The sequence below is a fragment of the Dromiciops gliroides genome, chromosome 3 (genome assembly GCF_019393635.1).
Source record: "Dromiciops gliroides isolate mDroGli1 chromosome 3, mDroGli1.pri, whole genome shotgun sequence".
Taxonomy (NCBI): domain Eukaryota; kingdom Metazoa; phylum Chordata; class Mammalia; order Microbiotheria; family Microbiotheriidae; genus Dromiciops; species Dromiciops gliroides.
In genome coordinates, this window is record NC_057863.1 from 54,290,237 (window position 1) to 54,314,764 (window position 24,528).

A 24,528-nucleotide genomic window follows, 5' to 3' on the forward strand; every position below is an offset into this window, starting at 1 on the left:
CATTTAATGGCTCGCTACCTCCATTTACTCATCAATAAAGTAAAGGGGTTAGACCCCAAGGTCTATTCCACCTCTAAATCTGTGATCTTATGATCCTAATTCAGGGCAAAATTACAGAGTACACAGGGGCAGCTAGGTGGTGCAGTGGATAGAGCACCGGCCCTGGAATCAGGAGTACCTGAGTTCAAATCCAGCTTCAGACACTTAACACTTACTAGCTGTGTGACCTTGGGCAAGTCACTTAACCCCAATTGCCTCACTAAAAAAAAAATACAGAGTACACTATTAAAGGGATGTTTTGCAGGTATTTAAAAAAGGAAGCAATGATCACTAAATAGAAACAGACTTTGCTACATTAATGTCATTTCCTTTTTTCCTAGTGTAATTAACCTGGTAGATCAGGGATATAGATGTAATATACTTAGGTTTCAGAAAAATACTTGGCAAAATCTCTTATTTTCTCCCTGTGTACAAAATGTAGAGATACAGGCTAGATAACAATGTGGTTAAGTAGATTCAAAACTGGTTGAATGGGCTAGACTCAAAGAATAGTTTTCAGTGTACCAATGTCAACTCAAAGGGAAATATCTAATGGCCTGCCACAAAGATCTGTTCTTGACCCTGGGCTATTTAACACTTTTATTGCAGATTCAAATCAATTCAACAAGAATTCATTAAGTGTCTTCTAGATATTGGCAATACAAAGACAGAAATGAAAACTTCTTTGTTACCAAGTTAAGAGTGATAGCCAATATGTTCATTGTCAGTGCCAGGATCCAAAAACAAGATCTTGACAGCTAGAGGCATGGGTTTATTCTAGTAAGATAAAATTGAATAGGGATAAATGTGAAGGGATAAATTATTTGGGTTCAAATAATCACCTTCAAAAGTATAGGATGGGAGAGGTGAGACCAAATACCATTCCCAGAAAAAAAAAAGATCTGGAAATTATAATTGGTAACAAGCTAAGTATGAGTGGAAAGTGTGACATGGTGGCCACAAAGAACTAATGCTATCTTAGGCTGCCTCAAGAGAGTCATAATGCCCAGAACAAGAAAAGTGGTAGTTCAGCTGTCATCTGTCCTGGTCAGACAATGTCTAGAGTGCCATGGTCATTTCCAAGTATCACATTTTAGGAAAGGAATAAATAAGCTAGACTGTGCAAGAGAGGGCAACAAGGAGAGTAGGAAACCTGTGACAAATGAAGGTCAGTTATAGGAATTGGAAATGTTTTAGCCTGGACAAGAGAAGACAAAGGAAGCGACGACAATAATGGCTGTCTTCAAGTATTTGAAGGGCATTAGAGTCATTCTCTTAGTTCAGAAATATAGAACTGGGAGCCAGGGGTGGAAGTTTCAGAGAAGTAGATTAAGGCTTGATATAAGAAAAAAAACCATCCTAACAATTGACAGATTTAGCTGTCCTGAGGTTGGTTCCTCTTCACTGGAGATCTCCATGTAGATGTTAGATGAGCCTTAATTAGTAAGAGGATTCTTCTTCAGGTTAAAGTTGTATTAGGTGACCTTTGAGGTTCTGTCCAACCTTTAAAACCTTTCCACAGCATAAGATTTTTGCTTTTGGTGGACAGTCCCAACATAGGGTTTCCTATTCATTCCACCCTCCCTGGCCCTTGCTTCCCATCCCCAAAGGGGTCAAGCCCAATTCACTGTATTTCTGAAGACGGTAATAACCAATGAAAGGCCATGAGCATTTCATTAATGATAAAAGGGACCGCTAGTAGTAAGAGCAAATTGTAGAGCTTTAGTCATTAAGGTTTCCAAAATGCTTTTCTAATAACTCTCTAAGTATTATTTCCATTTTAGAGATGAAGAAATTGAGACAGAGAATTTGTGACTTGTCTGAGGTGATAGAACTGGAAGCAGAAATGCTACAACTCTAACTCATGTCCCCTGCCTTTTTTCCATTATACAACATAAATCTAAACGATGCTTGTTGATGGTATGGAAGGTCAGGGACACTGCCTGCTGTGATTGTAGCAGGTTGTTCTTGATCCTCCCTCTCCAAAGTGCTGAATTTTATCTAATCCGCCTAAATCACCCCTCATTCATGATCACAGAGCAAACAGATAATAGTACCAGAAAAAGGCTGTGATTCAGGCTTGTCCTTGGGCAGACAAAGGAGAGGAAATAGGGAACAAGCTATAAAATGGAATTGCTATCTTGGTATTTGTTCCATCCAGGATTAGATATTGTAAAATAAGGGAAATGTTTGGAGTAGCTGACCCCACAGAACCAAGTCAGCAGTAGCTGACATTGAGTTATGATCCATTGCTGAAAAGTCGCCAGCAGGAGGCACTAGACTCCTGGGGTACCATATCTGAGATGGGAAGGGGAGGGAGCAGAGGATTACTACAAACACCTGCAGATATTTTGACCTTTTGGAAGATTTGAGCATTAAAGAGGTTCTCACTTAGCAATATCCTCATAAGCCTTAAACCCTTGACTGTCAGGATGCTGAAATTGTAGGATGCGGTTTGCGATTGCCATCATTGATAAGGGAAGGGGATAAATATTTATATAGCATCTACTATGTGCCAGGCACTGAGCTGAGCACTTTTGCAAAAGTCACTTACCCCATGGACCTCACTTACCCAACCTGTGAAATGGAGGGTCTTGACAAGATTGCCTCTAAGGTTACTTTCTTCTACATCTCATGGTTTATATGCCTTTTATCAGTCACTTGATGCATCAAGAAACGGTCAGGGAATTGCCCAGGGCCATATAAATGCCTAGAGCCAATCCAGGCCTCCTGACCTCCCAGGACCATATTGAAGCTACTGGAACCATTTCATTCATATTGCATGATTTGCTTTCTTTCTTTTTTAATGACGTTCATTAATGATGTCAGTCAGACATTACACTGAATAAAATATCTTCTCACTTTGTACGAAGCCACACCATCCATAAAAATGCACTGTGCCGTGTCTAGCTCTCATTGTGGGTTCATGTTTGAAGAGAGAGTGGTGATGGCACCTCAGGGAGGGGGATGGAAAGTTTGGAGGTAAAGGAACGTCTTACTCCCACCTTGGACAGACACCAAAGCTGTTTGGAAGGGAAACAGTGTTCACCTGATGTTCTGAGAAGTGGCAGAAATAGGAGGAAGCTGACATAGCCTAGTTTTTTATTACTGAGGGAAGGCCCCTCAGTTTGGGGGGAGTTTTATAATCATCATCATCATCTCTGATAAAAAAAGTCAAAGAATATTTCAGGCTTGTCCTTGACAGGAAGCACGACAAAGTAAAAAAGAGCATAGAATTTGTTGTCAGAGATTGCTGTTCATTTGTGACCCCATTTGGAGTTTTTCTTAGCAAAGATACTAGAATGGGTTGACATTTCCTTCTCCAGCTCATTTTACAGATAAGGAAACTAAGGCAAACAGGGTTAAGTGGCTTGTCCAGAGTCACACAGCTAGTAAGTGTCTGAGGCTGGATTTGAACTCAGGTCTTCCTGATTCCAAGCCCAGTGCTCTATCCACTGCACTACCTAGCTGCCCAGGTCAGAAGACCTGGGTTCAAATCTCAACTTTGCTATGACCTACCTGTGTGACTTTAGCCAAGTCAGTAAAACTGAACCTCAGTTTCCATGCCTATAAAATTAGGAGCCTATAACTGTTCTGCTTAACCTCAGAGGACCAAACTAGGAGCAATGGGTAAAAGTTGAAAAAAAGGCAAATTGAGGCTTAGGGTAAAGAAAAACTTTCTAACAAATAGTCAACCAAGGTAGATTGCATTGCCACCTGAGATCAGGTGCCCCCTTCACTGGAGGCTAGATGATGGGTACATTATAGAGATTATTCTTGTCAAAGCCCTGGTTCATGGGATCATGGATTTAGAGATGGAATGGACCTGAAAGTCTATCAAGGCCAGCCAGGTGGAGCAGTGCATAGAGCTCTTGGGCTTGGAGCCAAGACCTGAGTTTGAATCCTGCCTTAGACATTTACTTGCCATGTGACCCTGAGCAAGTCACTTAACCTGTCTCAGCCTCCGTTTGCTCACATGTAAAATGGTTAGATGCCACAGAGTAGGTGGCAATGCCTTAATCGTATATGTGTTGTAAAGGCCACTAGGACCTCTTCCATCCTTATCAAGAGGAGTTCTAACCTTCTCTCCTTTCATACAACACTCACATATAAAATGAGTCAAGTAATAGCACCTACTCCGCAAGGTTGTTGTGCAAATCCAGAGACATGTAAAAGCACTTTATAAACCTTTACAGATGGTGATTGAATTTCACAGACAAGGAACCTGAAGCACAGAAATGTTAAGGCATTTGCCCAGTCATATTATCAAAGTGAGGCAGATGGCTTTGCAAACCTTACTGCACCATGAAAATGTTAGCTACTATTGCCCAGCTCCCAATTGCTAGCAAATATCTGAGGTGGGATTTGAACCCAGGTCTTCCTAACTCCAAGTCTAATATCCTATCCACTATGTCATGCTGAATTTCATGTTGGACCAGATGACCCCTGGCATTCTCTTACCAACTTATGGAGTCTGTGACTAGATGTAGCCTCTGAAATCTATAAATCCTCATTTCTTTACACATTTCCCCTTAGTGGCACAATGGATATAGGGAAGACTCAGGTCAGGAAGACCTCAGTTCAAATCTAGTCTCAGACACTTACTAGCTTTGTGACTCTGGGTAAGTCACTTAACTTTTGACTGCCTCAGTGCCCTCAATAGGAATTCCTCAGTATCACTTAATAATAGCACCAACTTCCCAGGATTGTTATAAGGCTCAAATGAAATGATATTTGCTAAGGATTTAGCACAATTCCTGGCATATAGTAGGCCCTTGATAAGTTTCTTCCTCCCCTCCTATGACAAGACTCAGCCCCTGAATACACACTATACTGTCCCTGCCACCAGTCCTTGGATCAACACCATTTCCACTGACCTCCTTCCCCTTCTTTGCCTAAGTTCCCTTAAAGGTCACCTCAATGAGAGTCAGTATCATATCCTGCCTCATTGTTGCCTCTCCCCTAATCCTAACACAAAGCACTTCACTCAATAGATTATTAATAAAATTTTGGAATGTTGAAAGTGTCATCTGGTTAAGAAATCTTTCTGAGTCTCATTTTTAAGCTGGCTTCAGCTTTCTTTGTTTGCAAGTCAGTGGATTTGTGGCAAAACAAATGGAACTCAGACCAGAGTCTCCCAGTTTATTCCCAAAGCCAAAATCTACAATGAAACATGGTTTAGACTAGACAGGGGGAAAATGCACTCTTTCATCTCAAGGTTGCCTTCTTGTTGGCAATCAAATATCCTTTTAAAAAAAAGTAAAGGACAATTGTTTCTCCGGGGTGGGCACTGTTCTCAGGGCCATGTGCCACTTTCATGGAGTAGAATGTGTTGTTCGATGTAACACATGGATAACTGCATGTGATAACATGTGTGATCTGTGGAATCTTGTTGCTCAGTTTGGGCATTAACCTCCTCACCCCCTCACCCTCCTCTACCTTCTTCCTACCAGTCTTGAGGCATCCTTACTATTTGCTAGCAACTGTACCTATGAGTGAGAAGGAAAGAGATTTAGTGCATTCCTTTTTGCTGTTGTTAGCAGCTCTGGTTTGAGGCATGGGGGGAGGTGGGAAGAGTTGGAAGGAGACAGACCGTAACCAATGTTCGAAATGAGATTTCGGTATTACCTGTGGATTTCAATTCTTCACGCTCTCTCTATCCCCTATTCCCTCCGGTGATTGAGAACTGACTTTAGGGGCTGAAGTCTGAAGGGTAAAACATAACGAAATCTTTGGATTCTCTTCCCCAAGTCCCTCCAGCATTTAACACTAATGTTTTCCTGAAATAGATTCTGGTAGATGTAAGTGACAAATTTTTTATTTTAGGCAAAAGCTTTTCTAAAGAATTTGCTTCAACAAACGAAATTCATTCCCGCCTTCATTGTTGTACAGTTAAGTGCTAAGTGAACCGGACACTTCACCAGCTGGGGGAGGGGGAGGGAAACTTGTTCTGTGGTCCTCTTAGGGGACTTGGAAGGTCAAGGTCAGACTCAGTGCTTTTTTTCAATGTGTGTGCCAAATCAGAGAACCTCAGGACCCAGAACTGGGAGGAACCTTGGGGGTCAATTCTCACCATTACCTTTAGAGGGAACTAAGTGGCACAAAGACCTGAGTTCAAATTAAGCCTCAGATACTTTTAAACTGTGTGACCCTGGGCAAGTCACTTCACCACAGCCTGCCTCAGTTTCCCCAACTATAAGATGAGGATAATAATAACACCCACCTCTCAGGGTTGTTGTGAGGATAAAGGAAATAATATTTGTAGCATATTTAGCACAGTGCTTGGCATATAGTTGTTTTTCAGTCATGGGGTCACCATTTGGGATTTTCATAGCAAAGATGCTGGAATGGATTTCCATTTCCTTCTCCAGCTCACTTTACAGATGAGAAAACTGAGGCAGTCAGAGGTTAAGTGACTTGACCAGTGTCCCACAGCTAGTAAGTGTCTGAGGCTAGATTTGATCTCAGGTCTTCCTGACCCCAGATCCAGGGCTCTATCTACTGCACCACTTAGATGCCCTTGATATATAGTAGGTACATAACAAATGCTTATTTCCTTCCTTCCCTTTTATTTACATCCAAGAAAACAGAAATCAGAAGAGACTAAGTAACTCTAACCTTCTAACTCCAAGTCCACATTTCCATCCTCAGTACCATAAAAATAGAGCGCCATTTAGCTAAGCTGACCCCCGATAACCCCTGACCATCTTTGTAGATGAGGCTGGCGTCCCCTCTGCCTTTATCCTTGAAGAGAAACAAACCACAAGGCAGCAGCCCGCTTTCTGTAGCGAGGCCGTTGGGTTGATTTGCCAAACAGTGGGGTTTGACCCAGACATCTCAGGTTCTTAACTGTTTTCCCTGAAGATCTGGTGTAGGTTCAAAGAAACCTGGCAAAGGATGCCAGTGAGACAGAGGGACACAATCTGGATTTGCCCATTTCCAGGTCATCCATCCCAATGGTTTCGGTGGGAGGAAAGTGTTCAGAAGCTCTGGCTCTGTTCGGGACTTCATCAAAAAGCACCATAACATTTCCTGGAAAAATTCCCTCCACGTGTGTGTCTGTGTGTCTCACCCTGAGCCCATCACACACATGCAATCAATCACTGTCTGAGGGGAAGAGAATCAAATTATGGAAAGCACCTACAGGCCAAACTTCCTTTGTCCAGGAGGGGAGCTTTTCCAAAATCAGGTTAGGCATGCTTTGGATGAATTGAATGCAACCAACCCTGCCTGGATTTTATAAACTCTGGTTGCCGGCCAAAACACTGTCTTCTCAAACACGTGGAAATCAACATAAACAAAGCCAGCCCCAGGCAAAGTGGAGAATTTTGTCTTTGGTGCCCCTCTGGCCCTCTTTTTTGCTTCCTGCCTCCCTTTTAGTAACACACACACACACACACACACACACACACACACACACACACACACACACACACACCATCATCCTGGCAAGCCTTCATGCTACCCTGCCACTCCAACATCACACTCAACTCTGACCTTCCCTTCCCCTGCCCCCCATCAACCTTGACTAGCCTTTGTGATAAATAATTCTTTTTTTTTTTTGATAAATAATTCAATGAAGATCCTAGGACCTGGGATCACCTGTTAAATTAATGTTTGGGGGAGCAGCTAGGTGGCGCAGTAGATAAAGCACTGGCCCTAGATTCAGGAAGACCTGAGTTCAAATTCGGCCTCAGACACTTAACATTTACTAGCTGCGTGACCCTGGGCAAATCACATAACCCTCATCGCCCCACAAAAACAACAACAACAAAGTAATAATAATAATAAACAAAGTAATGCCTGGCGTTATCTGTTAACCAAATTTGAAGACAGTATCAATGGCTACTAAATGCTTACCATTCCTCCCAGGAATATGTGCTTCTTAATAGAGAAAACCAAAGGCATACTCCTTATAAAGATTAATCTTTGGCAAAATTTCAGGTACTTTGGCAAGTCTGAAATGGAAATAGTCTGGGTCTGGGGTGAAGAGGATTCTTTTCATTATGTCCTTAAAATTAGATCCCAAGCCCAGCAGCACAGTGCATAAGAATGCTAGATAAGAGAAGATCCGAGTTCAAATTCTGCCTCAGATACTTACTAGCTGCATGATTATAAGCAAGTTACTTTATCTCTATAAAATGAGGGTAATAACAGCACCTACCTCCCAAGGTTGCTGTGAAGGGCAAATGAGATAACATACATACTGCACTTTCAAAATTCTATAGTGTTACATAAACATTAGCTGTTACAGGAACCAGAAAAGAACCTTAGAGGTGATTAGGTTTAATGCTATCATTTTACAGAAAAGGAAACTGAGTTTCAGAGAAATGAAATAGCCAAGGGGTGGCAGAGACAGCATTGAACTCCAGTCCTCTGGCTTTAAATCAAATAAACATTCCACCAAACTACATTGCTCTTTGTCGATACTTCATTTGTGTGACACTCCCATGTGTGAGAACAGTTCTAAAAAAAATAAGGAAACAATAGTGGTGGCATAAATGTTCATATCAGCCATAAAATGGTATCTTTAAGGAAAATTCCAAGTCCCTGACATTTGCTGGATGCTTAATAAATGTTAAATCTGTTCTTATTTTTTTAATTTGGGGTTTTTTTGTCAATTACATGCAAACAAAAATTTTTAATGCTTTTAAAATGTTTTTGAATTTCAAATTCTCTCTTGTACCCTCTCCTCTCCTTGAGAAGGCAAGTAATTTGATGTAGATTATGCATGTACAGTCATGCAAAACATTTCCATATTAGCCATGTTGCAAAAGAAAACACAGACCAAAAAACAAAACAAAACAAAAAAACCAAGAATAATAAAGAATTTTTTTAAAAAAAGTAGTATGCTTTAACCTGCATTCAGATTCAATCAGTTCTTTCTCTGGAAGTGGATAGGATTTTTTACCATGAGTCCTTCAGAGTTGTCTTGGACCATTGTATTGCTGAGAATAGCTAAGTTATTCACAGCATTATACAATATTGCTATTACTGTGTACAATGTTCTTCTGGTTCTGCTCATTTCACTTTGCATCAGTTCATGTCTTTCCATGTTTTTCTGAAAGCATCCTGCTTGTCATTTCTTATAACACAATGGTATTCCATCATAATCATATACTACAACTTGTTCAGCCATTCCCCAATTGATAGGTATCCCCTCATTTTCCAATTCCATGCCACCAAAAAAAAGAGCTGCCATCAATATTTTTGTACATATGGGTCATTTCCTTTTTCTTTGATCTCTTTGGGATATAGCCCTAGTAATGATATTGCAATTGTAGAGCCCTTTGGGCATATTTCCAAATCATTCTCCAAAATGGTTGGATTAATTCACAACTCCAATATTAATACATGTGTTCCCATTTATCCACATCCCCTCCAACATTTGTCATTTTCTTTTTCTGTCATATTAGCCAATCTGATAGACATGAGGTGGCACCTCAGAGTTGTTTTAATGTGAATTTCTCTAATCAATAGTGATTTAGAGCATTTTTCATATAACTATAGATAGTTTTTATTTCTTCTGAAAACTGCCTGTTCATATCCTTTGACCATTTATCAATTAGGGAATGACTCATATTCTTATAAATTTGACTCAATTCTCTATATATTTGAGAAATGAGGACTTTATCAGAGAAATTTGTAAAAAAAGCTTTCCTGTTTCCTGCTTTCCTTCTAATCTTGGATGCATCAATCTTGTTCAAACAAAAACTTTTTAATTTAATGTCATCAAAATTTTCCATATCATATCCCATAATGCTCTTTCTCTCTTATTTGGTCATAAATTGTTCCCTTATCCATCAATCTTATTGTTAAATAATTCCATGCTCCCTTACATTTGCTTATGATATCACCCATTATGAATAAATCATGTATCCATTTTGACCTTATCTTGGTACATAGTGTAAGATGTTGGTCTATACCTAGTTTCTGCTAAACTGCTTTCCAGTTTTCCCAGCAATTTTTGTCAAAGAATGATTTCTTATCCCCAAATCTTAGATATTTAGGTTTGTCACATTTGTACACAGAATGTACACAATGCACAATAGTAAATTACTATAGTAATCTAGTGTTTGACAAACCTAATTATAGTAATGTGTTAAGCCTTTTTACCATAAGAACCCCCAAATTGCTATCCCTCCCTCAATCTGGAGAAAACAGAAGAGCCTGCAGTAGAAGTAGTCAAATAAGAGGGTCCAGAAGATTACACATAATAAATGAGATTGTGAGCACAGCTTCTCTTAAGGGACTGATAGAGAAGGGCCAAAGTTCTGTTCAGAAGCAGGAATTTTCATTCAAATCATGTAAGTATGGTTATATGATAAAACTAATCTATATGAAGATCATATATTGGATTGTATCCATATGCTTGTATGTATGATATTATCAGTTACATGATTTATATATTAAAAGGGTAAATAAAAGAACCCTAAGTTCTCAAGAAAGAAGCAAGCTCTGTGGTTGGACAAGCAAAAAGGTTATTTTTGTATTCTCACCAACACCATTGTAGAGCATCCTGGGTAGGGATGATTCAGAAAGGTCAGATTCTAAGAGCCCCTGTGTTTATAGTATTTTTGAGAGTCCAATGGAGACATAAAAAGGTTTACACACTGCCTGGGTCACTTGGGGGAAGGAGGGAAATGTCAAAATCACAGAAGGGAAATGTCTGTGGGCCTTTGGAAAAGAAAAAGGGAGGATTGTAAGGAAAGAAAGGAGAAGGGAGGAGTTCAGAGAAAACATGCCACTGAGTTTGCTGTATGAGAAGTAAAAGTATAGTTCTTTTATTTGTATGTAAAGTTGAAATGGGCTGGGTGGGGGTCTCTGCCTCTCTCAGGAAGCAGTTATTGAAAAGGGAGAAAATGGTGCTGTATGTAAACATTGAGGACCAGAAAACCTGACTTTTCCAAGCTGTTTCCCTCTGACATTTTTCTATCTCTTTGTGCACCATTGGCCCTTCCCCATAGTACAAATCTCATGTCTGAATCAGCCCTCTGTGAGCCAACACCTCCCTAATATAAGGAACAAGACCAGCTTTTCTTGAACACTTGGCTTTTCTCCATCTTTCTGACAGCTCTGCCTGTCTTCTCCTATTGCCTTACTTTTTTCTTTCTTTTTTTCCCCATTTTTATCTTTGCTCTGTCTCTGGTTTCTATTCTCTCTCATCATTTCTTTTCTTTCCTGTCATCTATTATTATTTCTCCTTTCTTTCCTTTCTTGCTATTGCTGCTGCCTTATCACCTCTTATTTGGGGCTGCCTCTCCCGTTTCTTCTTTGTGCTGACTATCCTGCCTCACATCCCTTTAGCCTCTCAATTTATCTTCCTTTTTCTGTGCCCTGGAATATTTTGGCCCACTCTTCTGATTTGTCATTTCCTTGTCAACTTCCCTACATAGAACTGAAAGGGACCTCAGAGATCATCTAGTCCAACTCCCTCATTTAAAGATGGGGAAACTGAGACCCTGAGAGGTGATTTGTCCAATGTCACACAGTAGGTGACATAAAGCAGTACAAATGATAGAGCTGGGATTTGAACTCTACTCCTCTGTCTCTTTGCTCTACACCATAAGACAACTCCCCTCTTTTCACAGAAAGTAAAACGTAGGGAACCACAGGCTTCCATCCATCACAAGCCTCCCTGTTGCGTTATAGAATGGACTCTTGTTAAGGGAGTGTTTAGACTAACTAGCCTCTGAGATAATGTGATTCTGTGTACCTCTCAGACCTCTTGATGATCTAGGTTCCTACCCCTTCCAATTACTAAAAGGAGAAGCTGTGATCAGAGCAGCTAGCTCTCTTAAACCTCGCCAGGATCATAGGTAAAAGGAAACTCTGTTCTCTAGTCTTCCTGAAGGGTGTGGGAGGTGTGGACTAACATAGTTTAGAGCTGCTGAGAAACTAATGTTCCTACCTTAAATATAACCTGAAAATGAGCCGAGTAAAGACACTACACAGTTCTCCCACACACCTACATACCCCCCGGCTCTCCTACCCCAAGATGTATCAGCAGCTATATCATGTAGCCACAGAACAGTAACCCATTCCGATGTAGGTCAGAACCTCTTGACTTGGTAGGCAGTGTGGTACAGTGGGGGAAAAATGTTGGACTTGGGGGCTCAGTCCTTGGCTCTATTACTCTATGACTCTGGGGAAGTCATTGACCTGTCAGGAGATGAGTAACCTCATTAATAAAATGAGAGGTTTAGACTAAATGTCTTCCCAAGTCTCTGAGCTCTAGAGCTAATTTATTATAACTCCATCCAATTCCTTCTCATCTGTACAATAACTTTGGGTTTTTCTTTCTCTTCTTTGTAAGAACACTGTCATGGGGGGCAGCTAGGTGGTGCAGTGGATAAAGCACTGGCCCTGGATTCAGGGGGACCTGGGTTCAAATCCAGCCTCAGACACTCAACACTAGCTGTGTGACCCTGGGCGAGTCACTTAACCCTCATTGCCCCGCCAAAAAATTTTTTAGAAATAAAGAAAAAGAACACTGTCATGAATAGAATATCCCTCAAAAATTAAAAGAGAGGTGCATCGTGTTAATCTCTGTCCACCTTGTCTTCCAGAGAATGAGTCCTAGATCTAAAGTCAATCAATCAATAACTATTTATTAAGCTCCTACCTCGTACCAAGCACAGTGCTAAGCAATGGACTTGGGTTCAAATCCTAGCATTGCCACTTACCCACCTCTTGGATTTGGGCAAAATCATTTCACTTCTTTCAGCTTCAGTTTGTAAAGTGGGGAGGTTGGTTGGGCTAGATGACATGTGAGGTCCCTTCTAGGTTATGATCCCATAAGGCCAAGGCATTTTTGCAAAAGCAAAAAGTGGAAATTATGATGTTGGGGCATCCTCCCATTGTGGACTGCCCTGGAATCATCCCATAAAATGCCTCCCAATTATTTGGGAACAAGGGCAGGGGTAGGGATGGGGGAAGACTGACTTTTCCGCAGCTTGCCTTTTTGAATGAGTGATGTCAGCACAATATCTCCATGTGATTTTGGCTCACTTCTCCAGAGGTCAGTTTGGCAGCCTCAAGCTCTCCTAGAGGAAACACTCAGGGCTCTCCCTGGGGAACAAAATAATAGAAAAAATACCCTGGCAGGTTCCCATCCAAGGTCTTTCAAAATCAGCCCATCATTTGCTTTTAGTGATTTTTTTTTTTTTTTGGCATTGCTGGTGTGCACCAAGCATAAACTTTGTGTGATTGAACCGGAGAATAATTGGCTATAAGAAAGGTACCATCTTTTCAAAGAGAAGATGATAGTCTAAGTGTAAGAAGATTTGCAGGAATTGCAAATTATGCATTTTGCAAATGTGTCAAATATCAGTCAGTAAATCATCATAACCCTGGGAGGCTGTCACAAATATGTTTTTGAACATTACGTTCATTTCACGGGATTATTCCATCATCTTTACACATGAGGAAAAACAGAGATGCAGCCATTTCCAGGAGCTTTTCCCAAAGTGCTGCTGCAGGAGGATCCAAAGTCTTTAATCTCCGGCCTCAATTTGTGCTAATAGGCAAAACCTTTCAAATGCTTAGATCAAAAAAAAAAAAAAAATGAACCGTCCCTGAAAAATCGAGCATAGGTATTCATCCTTCTGTGCCACACCTTGCAGCTAATCCTACTGATGAAATGCAAATCAATTTGGAGGGGAATTAACTCCTGGAAGCTTCTAGAAGACAAATTTGTTTACTGCTTCTTCTAGTGCATTTAACCCCAACTCTCCCAGTTCATTGTCTTATTGGCCATTACCCAGACTCAGCCCTCCAAGCCTCACCTCTTCACATTTGCAGCAGCCATTCCTCCATGTCTGGGTAGCAGCATAGGCGCTGGTCTTTGCCTTGTGTGTGTGTGTGTGTGTGTGTGTGTGTGTGTGTGTGTGTGTGTGTGTGGCAATTGAGGTTAAGTGACTTGCCCAGGGTCACACAGCTAGTAAGTCACATAGCTAGGTGGCACAGTGGATAGAGCACTGGCACTGGAGTCAGTAGGACCTGAGTTCAAATCCGGCCTCAGACACTTAACACTTACTAGCTGTGTGACCCTAGGCAAGTCACTTAACCCCAATTGCCTTACCAAAAAAAAAAAAAGAGATCTATCTGTATTTCTATTTTCCTATTTCCTTATCTTTGATTTTTATTAGTTTCACTTTTGTTGTTTAATTAATTCCCAAGTAATAAAATCGGATCCTTTTGTGAACTAAAGCTTAGAGGCTCCTTTCTTATTGGCCAGTGCTCTATCCACTGTGCCACCTAGCTGCCCCCTCCTTTTTTTTTTAATCCCAATTCCCATATGTACTAATGAGTCAGGACCCCAAGAGAAAGACTGGGTATTTGTCCCTTCAGGGTTCTGAGGATAGCTGTGATGGTCCGGAAGGAGGGTAGGGAATGTCTTGTTAATGTTATATAGCTCACATCCCCTCCCCCACTAATATACTTCCTTCCAGCCATGGTTATCCTTTGCTATCCACTTGGCTAGATTTAATTAGCTTTTAGAAAGGAGTAGTCCAGGAGAAAGTAGGATCAAGCCTAGATAGCGTATGTGACAAAAGGGGAACTCACAGGTCCTAGAGGGTACCTTTGCCGGAGTCCTCAACTTGTCCCCCTCGGGTTTAGTGTCATTTTTCTGCTTCACTCTTTTGTAGAACCTTGAAGCCTTATCCTTGGTTCCCAATTAAAACCCTGCCATCAGCAATTCCAAGGAGCAAAGATGGGAAGTCCAAAATCCTCCAGCCTCCAAAGTTTACAAGACAAGAGGTGTGTGTGTGTGTGTGTGTGTGTGTGTGTCTGTGTGTCTGTGTCTGTGTCTGTGTCTGTGTCTGTGTCTGTGTGTGTGTATCAGGGGAGAGAGGGTTGTAAAGGGGAAACCCAAGCCAAAATATAGGTGCTGCCTTCCCACACCTTCCTTCTCCTTTCTAAGCAAGTCTACTTCTCAAAGATTTGGCTGTAAAACTCTCTCCAGATTCCCTCATTCAAATCTCCAATTCTAACTATCTTGATGGTTATACAGGCATACCTCAGAGACATTGCAGGTTTGATTCCAGATCACCACAATAAAATGAATTAGTGCAATAAGTGAGTCATATGAATATTTTTGGTTTCCCAGTGCATATAAAAGTTATGTTTACACTATGCTAAAGTCTATTAAGAGTGCAATAGTGTTATATCTGAAAAACAATGTACATACTTTAATTAAAAATATTTTATTGCTAAAAAATGTTAACCATCATCTAAACCTTCAGTGAGTCAGAATCTTTTTGCTGATGGAGGGTCTTGCTTTGATGTTGATGGACTGCTGACAGATGTGGCAATTTCTTAAAATAAGACAATAATGAAGTTTACCTATAGATTGACTCTTCCTTTCACCAAACACTTAGAGGCCATTGTAGAGCTATTAATTGGCCTACTTTCAATATTGTTGTGTCTCAGGGAATAGGACGGTCAAGGAGGAAGGGAAGGGAGGGAGGGAAGGAGGGAGGAGAGTAAGGGAGGGAAGAGAAAGAGAATAGCCAATGAGTGTAGCAGTTAGAACATACAACACTTATTGATTAAGTCTGCCATCTTATATGGGTGTGACAAGACAATTACAATAGTAATATCAAAGATCACTGATCACAGATCACCATAACAGGTATAATAATAATGAAAAATTTTGAAATATTATGAGAATTACCAAAATGTGACACAGAGACACAATGTGAGCACATGCTGTTGAAAAAATGTCTCCAATCAACTTGCTCAACCCAGGGTTGCCACAAACCTCCTGAAACTTCATCCAGAGGAGTCGGATTAGGAAGGTTCCAGAAACAAGTCGTAGGATGAAATCAGCTGGTGTGCAGGCCCCTGGAATTCTCCAAGGGTTGAGCAGTGGCCTCTCATGGTCCCCCTAGGAAAAAAAACAAACAAAAAAAACATTCTGTGGAGCCCTGTGCTGCGTTCTCATTCAGATTGGAGCATAAGGACAGACCGGAAGAGAAAGGGAAATAGTTCAGCTGTAGAGGAGCATCCTGAAATACTTTGGGATCTATTTTTAAATGGCAGCATCTGTCAAGCGGCAGCACTTGGACTGTGGTTTAGAAACCATGAGCTTTGCCATGCAGAGTCATAGGGAACATATCGGCCACACCCAGAAATGTCCATTTAAATCTTTGTGCTAAGAGGACCAGCAGAGAGCTATAGAACAAAACATGTGTGTGTTCCTTCTAGCCCTTCAAAATAGGGGCCAGAAATTTGTAGGCAGATGGGACCTTAGAAAGTCATCTAGTACAACGCTGTCATTTTACAGCTGAGGAAACTGAGGCCCAGACAAGCCTAAATTAGACAGAAGAGGTAAGTGGAAGACCCAGGATTTGAATCTGGATCCTCTGACTACAAATCTAATATAATCTTCACTCCACTATGCTGCCTCCCTTTATTTCCCCCCCCCCTACTCTTCCCCCACTTCCTCAGAGAAGTGATATAATTATAAATCAATGCAAAGTGTTATTAATGATCAAGGAAGCACCGTCATGATCGTGAAAATAGTCTGTTGTCCCTGAAGGTCTTCAGTGGACACCCTTAGCTAGCCATTGGCCAGCACAATTCAGCCTTTGAATGCTTATATCTGAGATCATGCTTTGAATACACATGTAAAATTGGACTGCATTGTAACCACGGGGCTCCATGAAAGTTTTACCCAAATGACCAAAGCCCAGGATCCCAGCAAGAAATCAGAGTGTTCCAAGTCTACTTTTGTCAACTTGGAAAAGAAATAGTGCTCCCAGTGCATATCCGTGTGTATATGCATATATGTGTGTGAGTATATTTATACATGTATATTAATACATGTACATTAATACATGTTTATTAATACATGTTTATTCTCTACAAACATATATGGAAAAGGAAATACGTGCGTTTACATGTGCATGTATGGATATGTGTGTATTTTATGTGTATACATGTGAATATATTTCTGTTCTCTATATGGAAGTTGTGCTCCCAGTTCATCTGTATATACATGTACATATGCATGTATATTATGTGTATACATGTACATGAATATATGTATATGCTCTATCTGCATAAAGAAAAAGAAATTGTGCCCCCAGGACGCATATGTGTATATGTTATATAGCCATATATGTATACATACACATATATTGGGAGCACTATTTCTTTTTTCTATATGTATATAGAATATATACCTATATATTCATGTTTACTATATCTATGTGTGTGAATATATGCACACATGAGCATATATGTAGTAATATAAAATATACATGGGTATAAATAGTTTTCTTACGGAGTTTTTCCCAGAAGAACCCAAGTTGCTGCCTCCATATACCTTTTGTTGGTATGTGTTTCTGTATATACACACACATAAATGTGCAGAAATATAATTTTCCTCCTTTTTGCAGGAGAGTTAGTATGGGAGGTCCTGATTGCCTGCATCCAGGAAAATGTTGTTTTTATTAATTTATTAACATAGCTAAGTTATAGGCAAAAGGGGACCTGCCCCAGAGTCAGGAAGAACTGAGTTGAATTCTGCCTCTTGTCTTTGTGACCCTGGGCAAATCCCTTGATCTCTAAGGCTCTAGACAACTCTCTAAGATAATAAAATATAGAGGTTTGCATTGGTGGAGTGTCCATACAAGGAATTCTCTGCAATGATAAAATCACAGATCTAGCCAAGGGAAATAGGAATATCTTCCTCTCTATTGCCCTTGCATTGTCAGGAGCAAAATGGAAAGAGTATCAACTCTGAGGTCAGTGAATGTGGATTCAAAACCCAACTGGGATCTTTGTGACCTTGGGAAAGTCATTTATCCTCCCTGGGCTCATTGGGTTAGACAGTCTCTGAGAATTCTTCTATCTGTAGATCTAAAATCCATGTGATTCAAAGGCCATCACAACTAGTAGGTGATATTGGAGAAAAGAGCTACTCTGCCACACTGAGAAATACACCCTTGTTGAACATCCCTGGGCCCTAGATGCAATGATCAAGGCGGGCTAAGTGATCATGAAAAGACCCACACAGTGGAGTGTATAGTGGAGAATATGGGAGTCTCCATGCTGGAGGATGCAGCCCAACAGCCCTGCCCCAAGGGGCAGTAGACAGTTGGCATCTAAGAACAGAATGACTCATAAATGACCTCAACTTTTCCTGAGCCTCCCAAAGTGGTACATGGTACAAAGAGATCTTGCCATAGAGAGAATCTGTAGTAATGTTAGAAGTGGGGAGTTAGGCAGAACTTCTGGGGGAACGATGAGAGAGAATGAAACACTGAGTGTGTGTGTGTGTGTGTGTGTGTGTGTGTGTGTGTGTGTGCGTGTGTAACAACAACAGCAGCTGATTTGAGGTTTACAAAGTACTTTACATATACATTATCCCATTTAAACCTATAGGTTATGACCTTTGGGAGTCAACCTCTCTCCCCCTTTAACCTAGAGCTTTTTATCATTTTCATATATAAGACACTTTCTTTGGACCCCTTCTCAGAATAAAACTGTTAAATGCATAAAATGAAATACATGGCATCACAAAGAAAATCAATTACATCGAAATGCCATCATCCAAGTATTTTTTTTTAAATAATAAATTCATGGATCCCAGGTTAGAAATCCTTCGACTAATATATGAGGATCAGCAGGCACCTTGAATTTCATCTAATCCAAGACTGTACTGTACAGTAACCCAGTTCTTTAAAATCCTTGATTTTAAAGTTGATCCTAAATCCTGAAGGTTAGTTTGGAATGTATGCATTGGAAATGCATAATTATGATATTATAAACACAGCCATATTTATTCCCTGCACAGATATATTGATTTTTTTCTACTATTATGGAGGGTTTTTTTTTTTTCTCATTCTTTCCTTTGTATGCTAATTCCTTTCCTTGCTTATCATCTCTGTGGCCCAGTTAGAGCATAGTTGACTCTCTGGGAAAATGCTAATGTGGAGGAGGAACCGGAAATTCTGATTTTTGCCTGAGGCAAACCATTCTGCACAGCCAGGTTTCTGTTACTCCTTGTTGCAAACTTATTCCCACTGTTGTACGGTGGGAGCATCATTGAGGCTCATTTCTATTGAGTTTTGAAAAGCTGGGTAGGGATTTGGGTTTTGAGCTATTTTGAGATGTCTGTCAGGTAAAAAAAAACAAAACAGATGTATGCACTTCAGGACTATGCATTTCTAGTGGTAATAATGATAATGTTAACAATAATAATGCAGTGTGTCCTTTCTACCAGAAAGCAAAAGCAAGTTGGCAAGACGGTACTTGTTGGCTTTTGTTTTGGTTTTTGGTTTTTTGGTTTTCTGCTAAATGTATCCCTAGGCAATGGAAATCAATACCGAAGCTGGTCAGATAGATGTTATTAAAACACCTAGATTAAATGGAACATAAATAATAGTTCATTGATTTTTTTATCCAACTTTTTGTAATCTAGTTTACAAGAAGCAAAATAATTCTCAATGCACTGAACAGTTTTCTCTGCTGTGATTGCATTCTGCAACATTCTGTATAAATTAATCTTCTATCATCTCTTATTTATTTTACTGGTTTTTATTTCAGAAAAAAACACCATAGAGAGTAATATGATTTATGTAAGTAAAAAAGATTTATGAAAAATGTCTTTTCTTCCTTTATTCCCTGGTTCCTCATTGAATCTTTGGCTTAACTATAAATCTCACCTCAAAGGCTGCAGTGCCAACCACATGCTGGTCATTGCCAGAAAATGAGACTCCTCAGCATTAATAAGGGCTACAGGAATTATATTTTTTTTTATCTGATAATAGTGATTAAACCAACTCTTCATTCTGAGAATACCCAATACTTCAGTGTCACATTATTCAGGGCTTTCCCATTTGACTCCAAACCACACTGAGATAAGCTGCTGAGATCAACAGTAACATCCCAAAATTCATAGGTGCCAACTTCACCATCAGATAATATTCAACAACAGAAAGTCAGCTAGTTCATTAATATCCAGTTGTGAGGGAACATTCATTTGAAGGACTCTGTCTGCTCTGGGGGGGGGGGGACTTGAACTAAGACAGGAAAGGACAATGCCCAATTACTAAAATGTTAATAACAATAACACTGACATCTATGATGATGATGGAAAAATACAAACAAATATATCCTTTTTTTCTCTTTCAATTTCTTGGGAAGCCATTTTCTATAATGACTGTTCATGTCAGGTTTCTAAACTAAAAATAGGCTGGAAGGAGGCACTTTTTACATATGGGTGGTTTTTTTTTTTTTTCTGCAGATCTCTGGGAACTTGAAGAATACAGAAATAATGTAAGCACAGGAATACCTGCCTACACACATACAAGCCAGGCCACTTGTAAGAAAGCCGGCCTGGAACCATGCATGCAAGTAGGTCATTGAAAGTCAATGTAAACCAGAGCAGTTCCCTCTGCAGGAGAAATTAACCTGCGGGAATCTTGCAGACAAGCAATACCTTTTAGCATAGCAGCTGTATATTTTATTTATGGATTGATACAGGCCGAGAGATATATGGGGAAAGAAGTACATTTAATATGCATATCCTTAAAAAACATGCTCGGGAACAAAGATGGCTAGGCAAGCCTATTCATTCATACACACGTTCTCTGCTTCCTGCCACGGACCCACTTTTCAGATTTTCATTTCATTTGGAGAGTCATTTTCTAAAAAGAGTTGATCTCCCTATTCTTTCTCTGCCCCTCCCCTCACGATAATATTTGCAGAGTTCCGATGTGGTACTAGAGGTGGTTTCTCTCCCCTCCTTGTTACCCCATGAACAGGTGGCTGTTGTTAAGGGAACCAAGGTGACATTAGCCTGCATCTGCATCCAGCCTTGGTTGAGGCCACGGATGCAACAGCCAGTGCTGATTATGGGCAGTGGGGGCATCATTAATCTGTGCATAATAGAGTCAGAGACTGTGGCTGGAATAGAAGAAGGAAGCCAATATGTACCATCTGGTCCCCAGGTACCTCTGACTTGCTTGGACCACTTGTTTCTCAATCAGACTTCCATGTGATTTAGAGCAGGGGAGGGCAGGGAGGACAAATTTCTTTCCTTGCTCTTTCTCTCTGCTCTAATGCCATAGGTTTGGCATGGAATCACAGGTTGTCAAAACCTATCAGGCCGTGGAGATGGTCTAGTCCAGTCTACTCATTTTACAGATAAGGAAATTGAGACCCACACAGTAGTCACCAAAATGTGGAATCTCTAAGACTGTAAGAGTGGCCCACATTTCAATCAATTAACAACTAAGTGCCTAGTGTGAGAGTAGCAATCAGCCCTGGAGTGAAGGAATTAAACAAGGGCTGGGTCCTAGAGATTAGCAAAGTAGGGTTACACCCATACTAGGAAGGAGTGAGTCTTTAAACTAACTCAAGGCCTCCTTCAGTCATCCTTGGACAGGACAGTCAGAGCCTTGTGTGAATTACAGTGTATGTAGTCTATCTGAGAAAATGAGAAATCAGACAGCAGCAAAGAGTCTGAGAATACTCTAATACTCTTACTTAGCTGAAATGTTATCCTCTCCTCTCTTCCCTACTGTTATGGTATGTGGGTCTTAGCAGCTATATCTTTGGGCTGATCAATCACTTCTAGTAGTGTGCCTGGGTATCTTGTGTGGTTCATGGCTGGATCCTGTATTATGTAGAAGACAGGCGCGGATTACATCAAAGTATGAATCTGAGTCAAGATGCCTTATGTACTGTCCTTAATGAATAAACATTAATAATCTTCCATCGGGGCAGCTAGGTGGCGCAGTGGATAGAGCACTGGCCCTGGAGTCAGGAGTACCTGGGTTCAAATCCGGCCTCAGACACTTAACACTTACTGGCTGTGTGACCCTGGGCAAGTCACTTAACTCCAATTGCCTCACTAAAAAAAAAAAAAAAATCTTCCATCACTGAGTAAGAGTGCCCAGTGGTAGACAAGCAATACAATGAATAGTACCGGACTTGGCGTGGGGAAAAAAAGACCTGCCTCTAACACTTACTAGCTGTATGACCCTGGGCGAGTCACTTCACCCTCTTTACCTCATTTCCTCATCAATAAAATGAGCTGGAAAAGGAAATGGCAAACCACTCCAGGATCTCTGCCAAGAAAACCCCAAATGGGGTCATGAAGAGTCAGACATCACTGAAATGACTCAGCAACAACTCACTATCATAAATACACAAATTAAAAATAAAGAACATATGAAGAGAAACATTACCCACACCCAGAGAAAGAATTGATAGACAGAAGTATGTATGGATTAATTTTACATATATGTGTATAGATGTATACACACACACTTGTGTAGCCAAGGGGGGAGGGGAAACAAGGAAGGGAAGGAAAAGGGGGGAAAAAGAAATTTACATGATAACTTTGTTTTTTGAAGGAATAGCAAGTTGTACAAGACATGGTAGATTTGTACTTTCAGGTACAATCATTTTTTATTGTATTGTTATTGAAATGCCTGTTTTGTTCCCGGAATTGAAAATAAAGTAATTTTTAAAGTGTCAGACACTGTGCTAAGAACTGAGGGTATAAAGAAGGGAAGGAAAAAGCCCACTCATTTAGAACCTGCCCTCAAGAACTTACATTCTAACAAGGGAGACTTGTGAATAAACAGGTACATATGGGTTACATACAAAGCAGAAGGAAGGTAAGCTCAGAAGAGGAGGCACGTGTGACTTGGGGGGTTGGGGAGGGCAAGATGGAGGTAGCAAACAGAGTCTTAGAAAAGAAGGCAGGACACAAGAGCTGGAGGTAAGCAAGGAGAGCCTTCCAGGCATGAGAGACAACCAGTGCAAAGGCAAAGATGAAAGATTCCACGTCATGGATGAGGTAGACAATTCTGTCTGAACCAAAGAGAGGATGTGAGTAGTGTGAGAAGAAGGGACCAAGTGGTGAAGGCCCTTACATACCGGAGGACTTTTCTGTTTAATCCTATAGATGATAGGGAACCACTAGGAGCATTATTGAGCAGGGAGGTGGCGGCTGAGTGGAGGAGCTGGGTTGGAGGAGGGAGAGACTTGAGGCAGAAGGCTATTACAATAGTCCAGGCATAAGATGATGACAGCCTGATGTAGGGTGATGACTTTGATGTTGATGATGTTGAACCGGCAGAAATGGTAAGATTTGGCAATGGACTGGAATCTATGGGGCAGATGAAAGTGAAGTGAGAAGTCAAGGATGACGACGACGAGCTTTCAAACCTGGGGGGCCGTGATGTCTCTGAGAGTAATAGGCAAGTTCAGAAGAGAGGAGGGTCCACTGGGAAAGATGGCACACTATCGCCCTGCTTCGATAGAGCTACCAACCTCAAGCACCGTGAGGATGTGACCGTGGGCGATAGCCTGTAAATGATGCTCTAAGAGGGAAAGTATGGAATTGGCCAGGGTGTAGCTCTCCTTGCTACGCTGGGAACTAAGCCAGATCTGAGGCAGGCATCCGATTCTGTCATTCTGTTAGATGAACCGAGGCGTAAAGGTACATTTCAGTCCCCACGCCATAGCCCCTGCCAAATCTGCTGTGGCAGGGTGGCAATGGGAACAGGTGGAGAAGATGGCTGACAACTTTGTTGGGGTAAAGAATATGTACAAGGGAGAAGATATCCCACGGAGATGCGTGGCTATGACAGGTCCCTCTAGCTGTACTTACTTGAACAAGTCCTGCATATGTATATTACATGGAAATTGGCTGGGCTACAAGAGCTTTGGGATGACATTTCCTGATTCTTTCTTTTCTAAGATGAAAATAGTAAAGGGGAGTGGGGAGGGGGAGCACAGAGACGTCTAAGTCGTGGCATTACAGAATTGTGGCATCTTGTAATGTCAAATGGATCTGAAGGATGCCATCTGAGTAAACAGCCTAAAATAGACCGTTATGGGCTCATCCTTTGAGAACCCTTCAAGGAAAACAATAGAATTTCATTTCTTTAATGTTAATTTCGTTTTTGTTTCAATTAAGAAGCATTTTTATTAATTTTCCCTTCCACACACCAGTGAGCAAATTCAGTCCTTCCTTTTTCTTTTTTATGTAAATAGTATTTTATTTTTCCAACTACATGTAAAGACAATTTTCAATATTCATTTTATATAATTTTTAATTCTATTTTTTTCTCCCTTACTCTCTCCTCTCCCCTCTTCCCAAGACGGCAAGCAAACTGATATAGGTTATACAGTACAATCATGTAAATAAAACCTACTTTCCCACTGAGCAAATGTTTTTTAAAAAGTTTAAAAAGTAGAGTCCTCAATATATACCCACATAGTTTAGTAAAACAAACTGCCACAAAGCCTCATGCCTCTGAATTTTAAGTTCATCATGTCTTTATCACAAGATGGCATATTTTATCTTCATTCTTTTGGAGCTGTGATTTATCATGGCATTGATTAGAATGCTAACGTCTTTCAGTATTGTTTTTCTCAATCTTGTTCTTACCATTATATAGATCATTCTCCTCATTCTGCTCACTTTGCTTTCTATCAGATCAAGTCCTTCCCAGT

The 24,528-nt window shown here is 40.6% G+C and overlaps 1 protein-coding gene and 1 non-coding gene across 2 annotated transcripts in view; one reads left to right on the forward strand and one right to left on the reverse strand.

The window, feature by feature from the left end:
- The window catches only part of SLC9A9 (solute carrier family 9 member A9), a 733,387-nt gene that overhangs the window by 674,084 nt on the left and 34,775 nt on the right, over positions 1-24,528 (forward strand).
- LOC122752418 lies at positions 4,018-4,142 on the reverse strand. The gene has a single exon (XR_006356163.1). It is a non-coding gene; the product is annotated as a U6atac minor spliceosomal RNA (small nuclear RNA).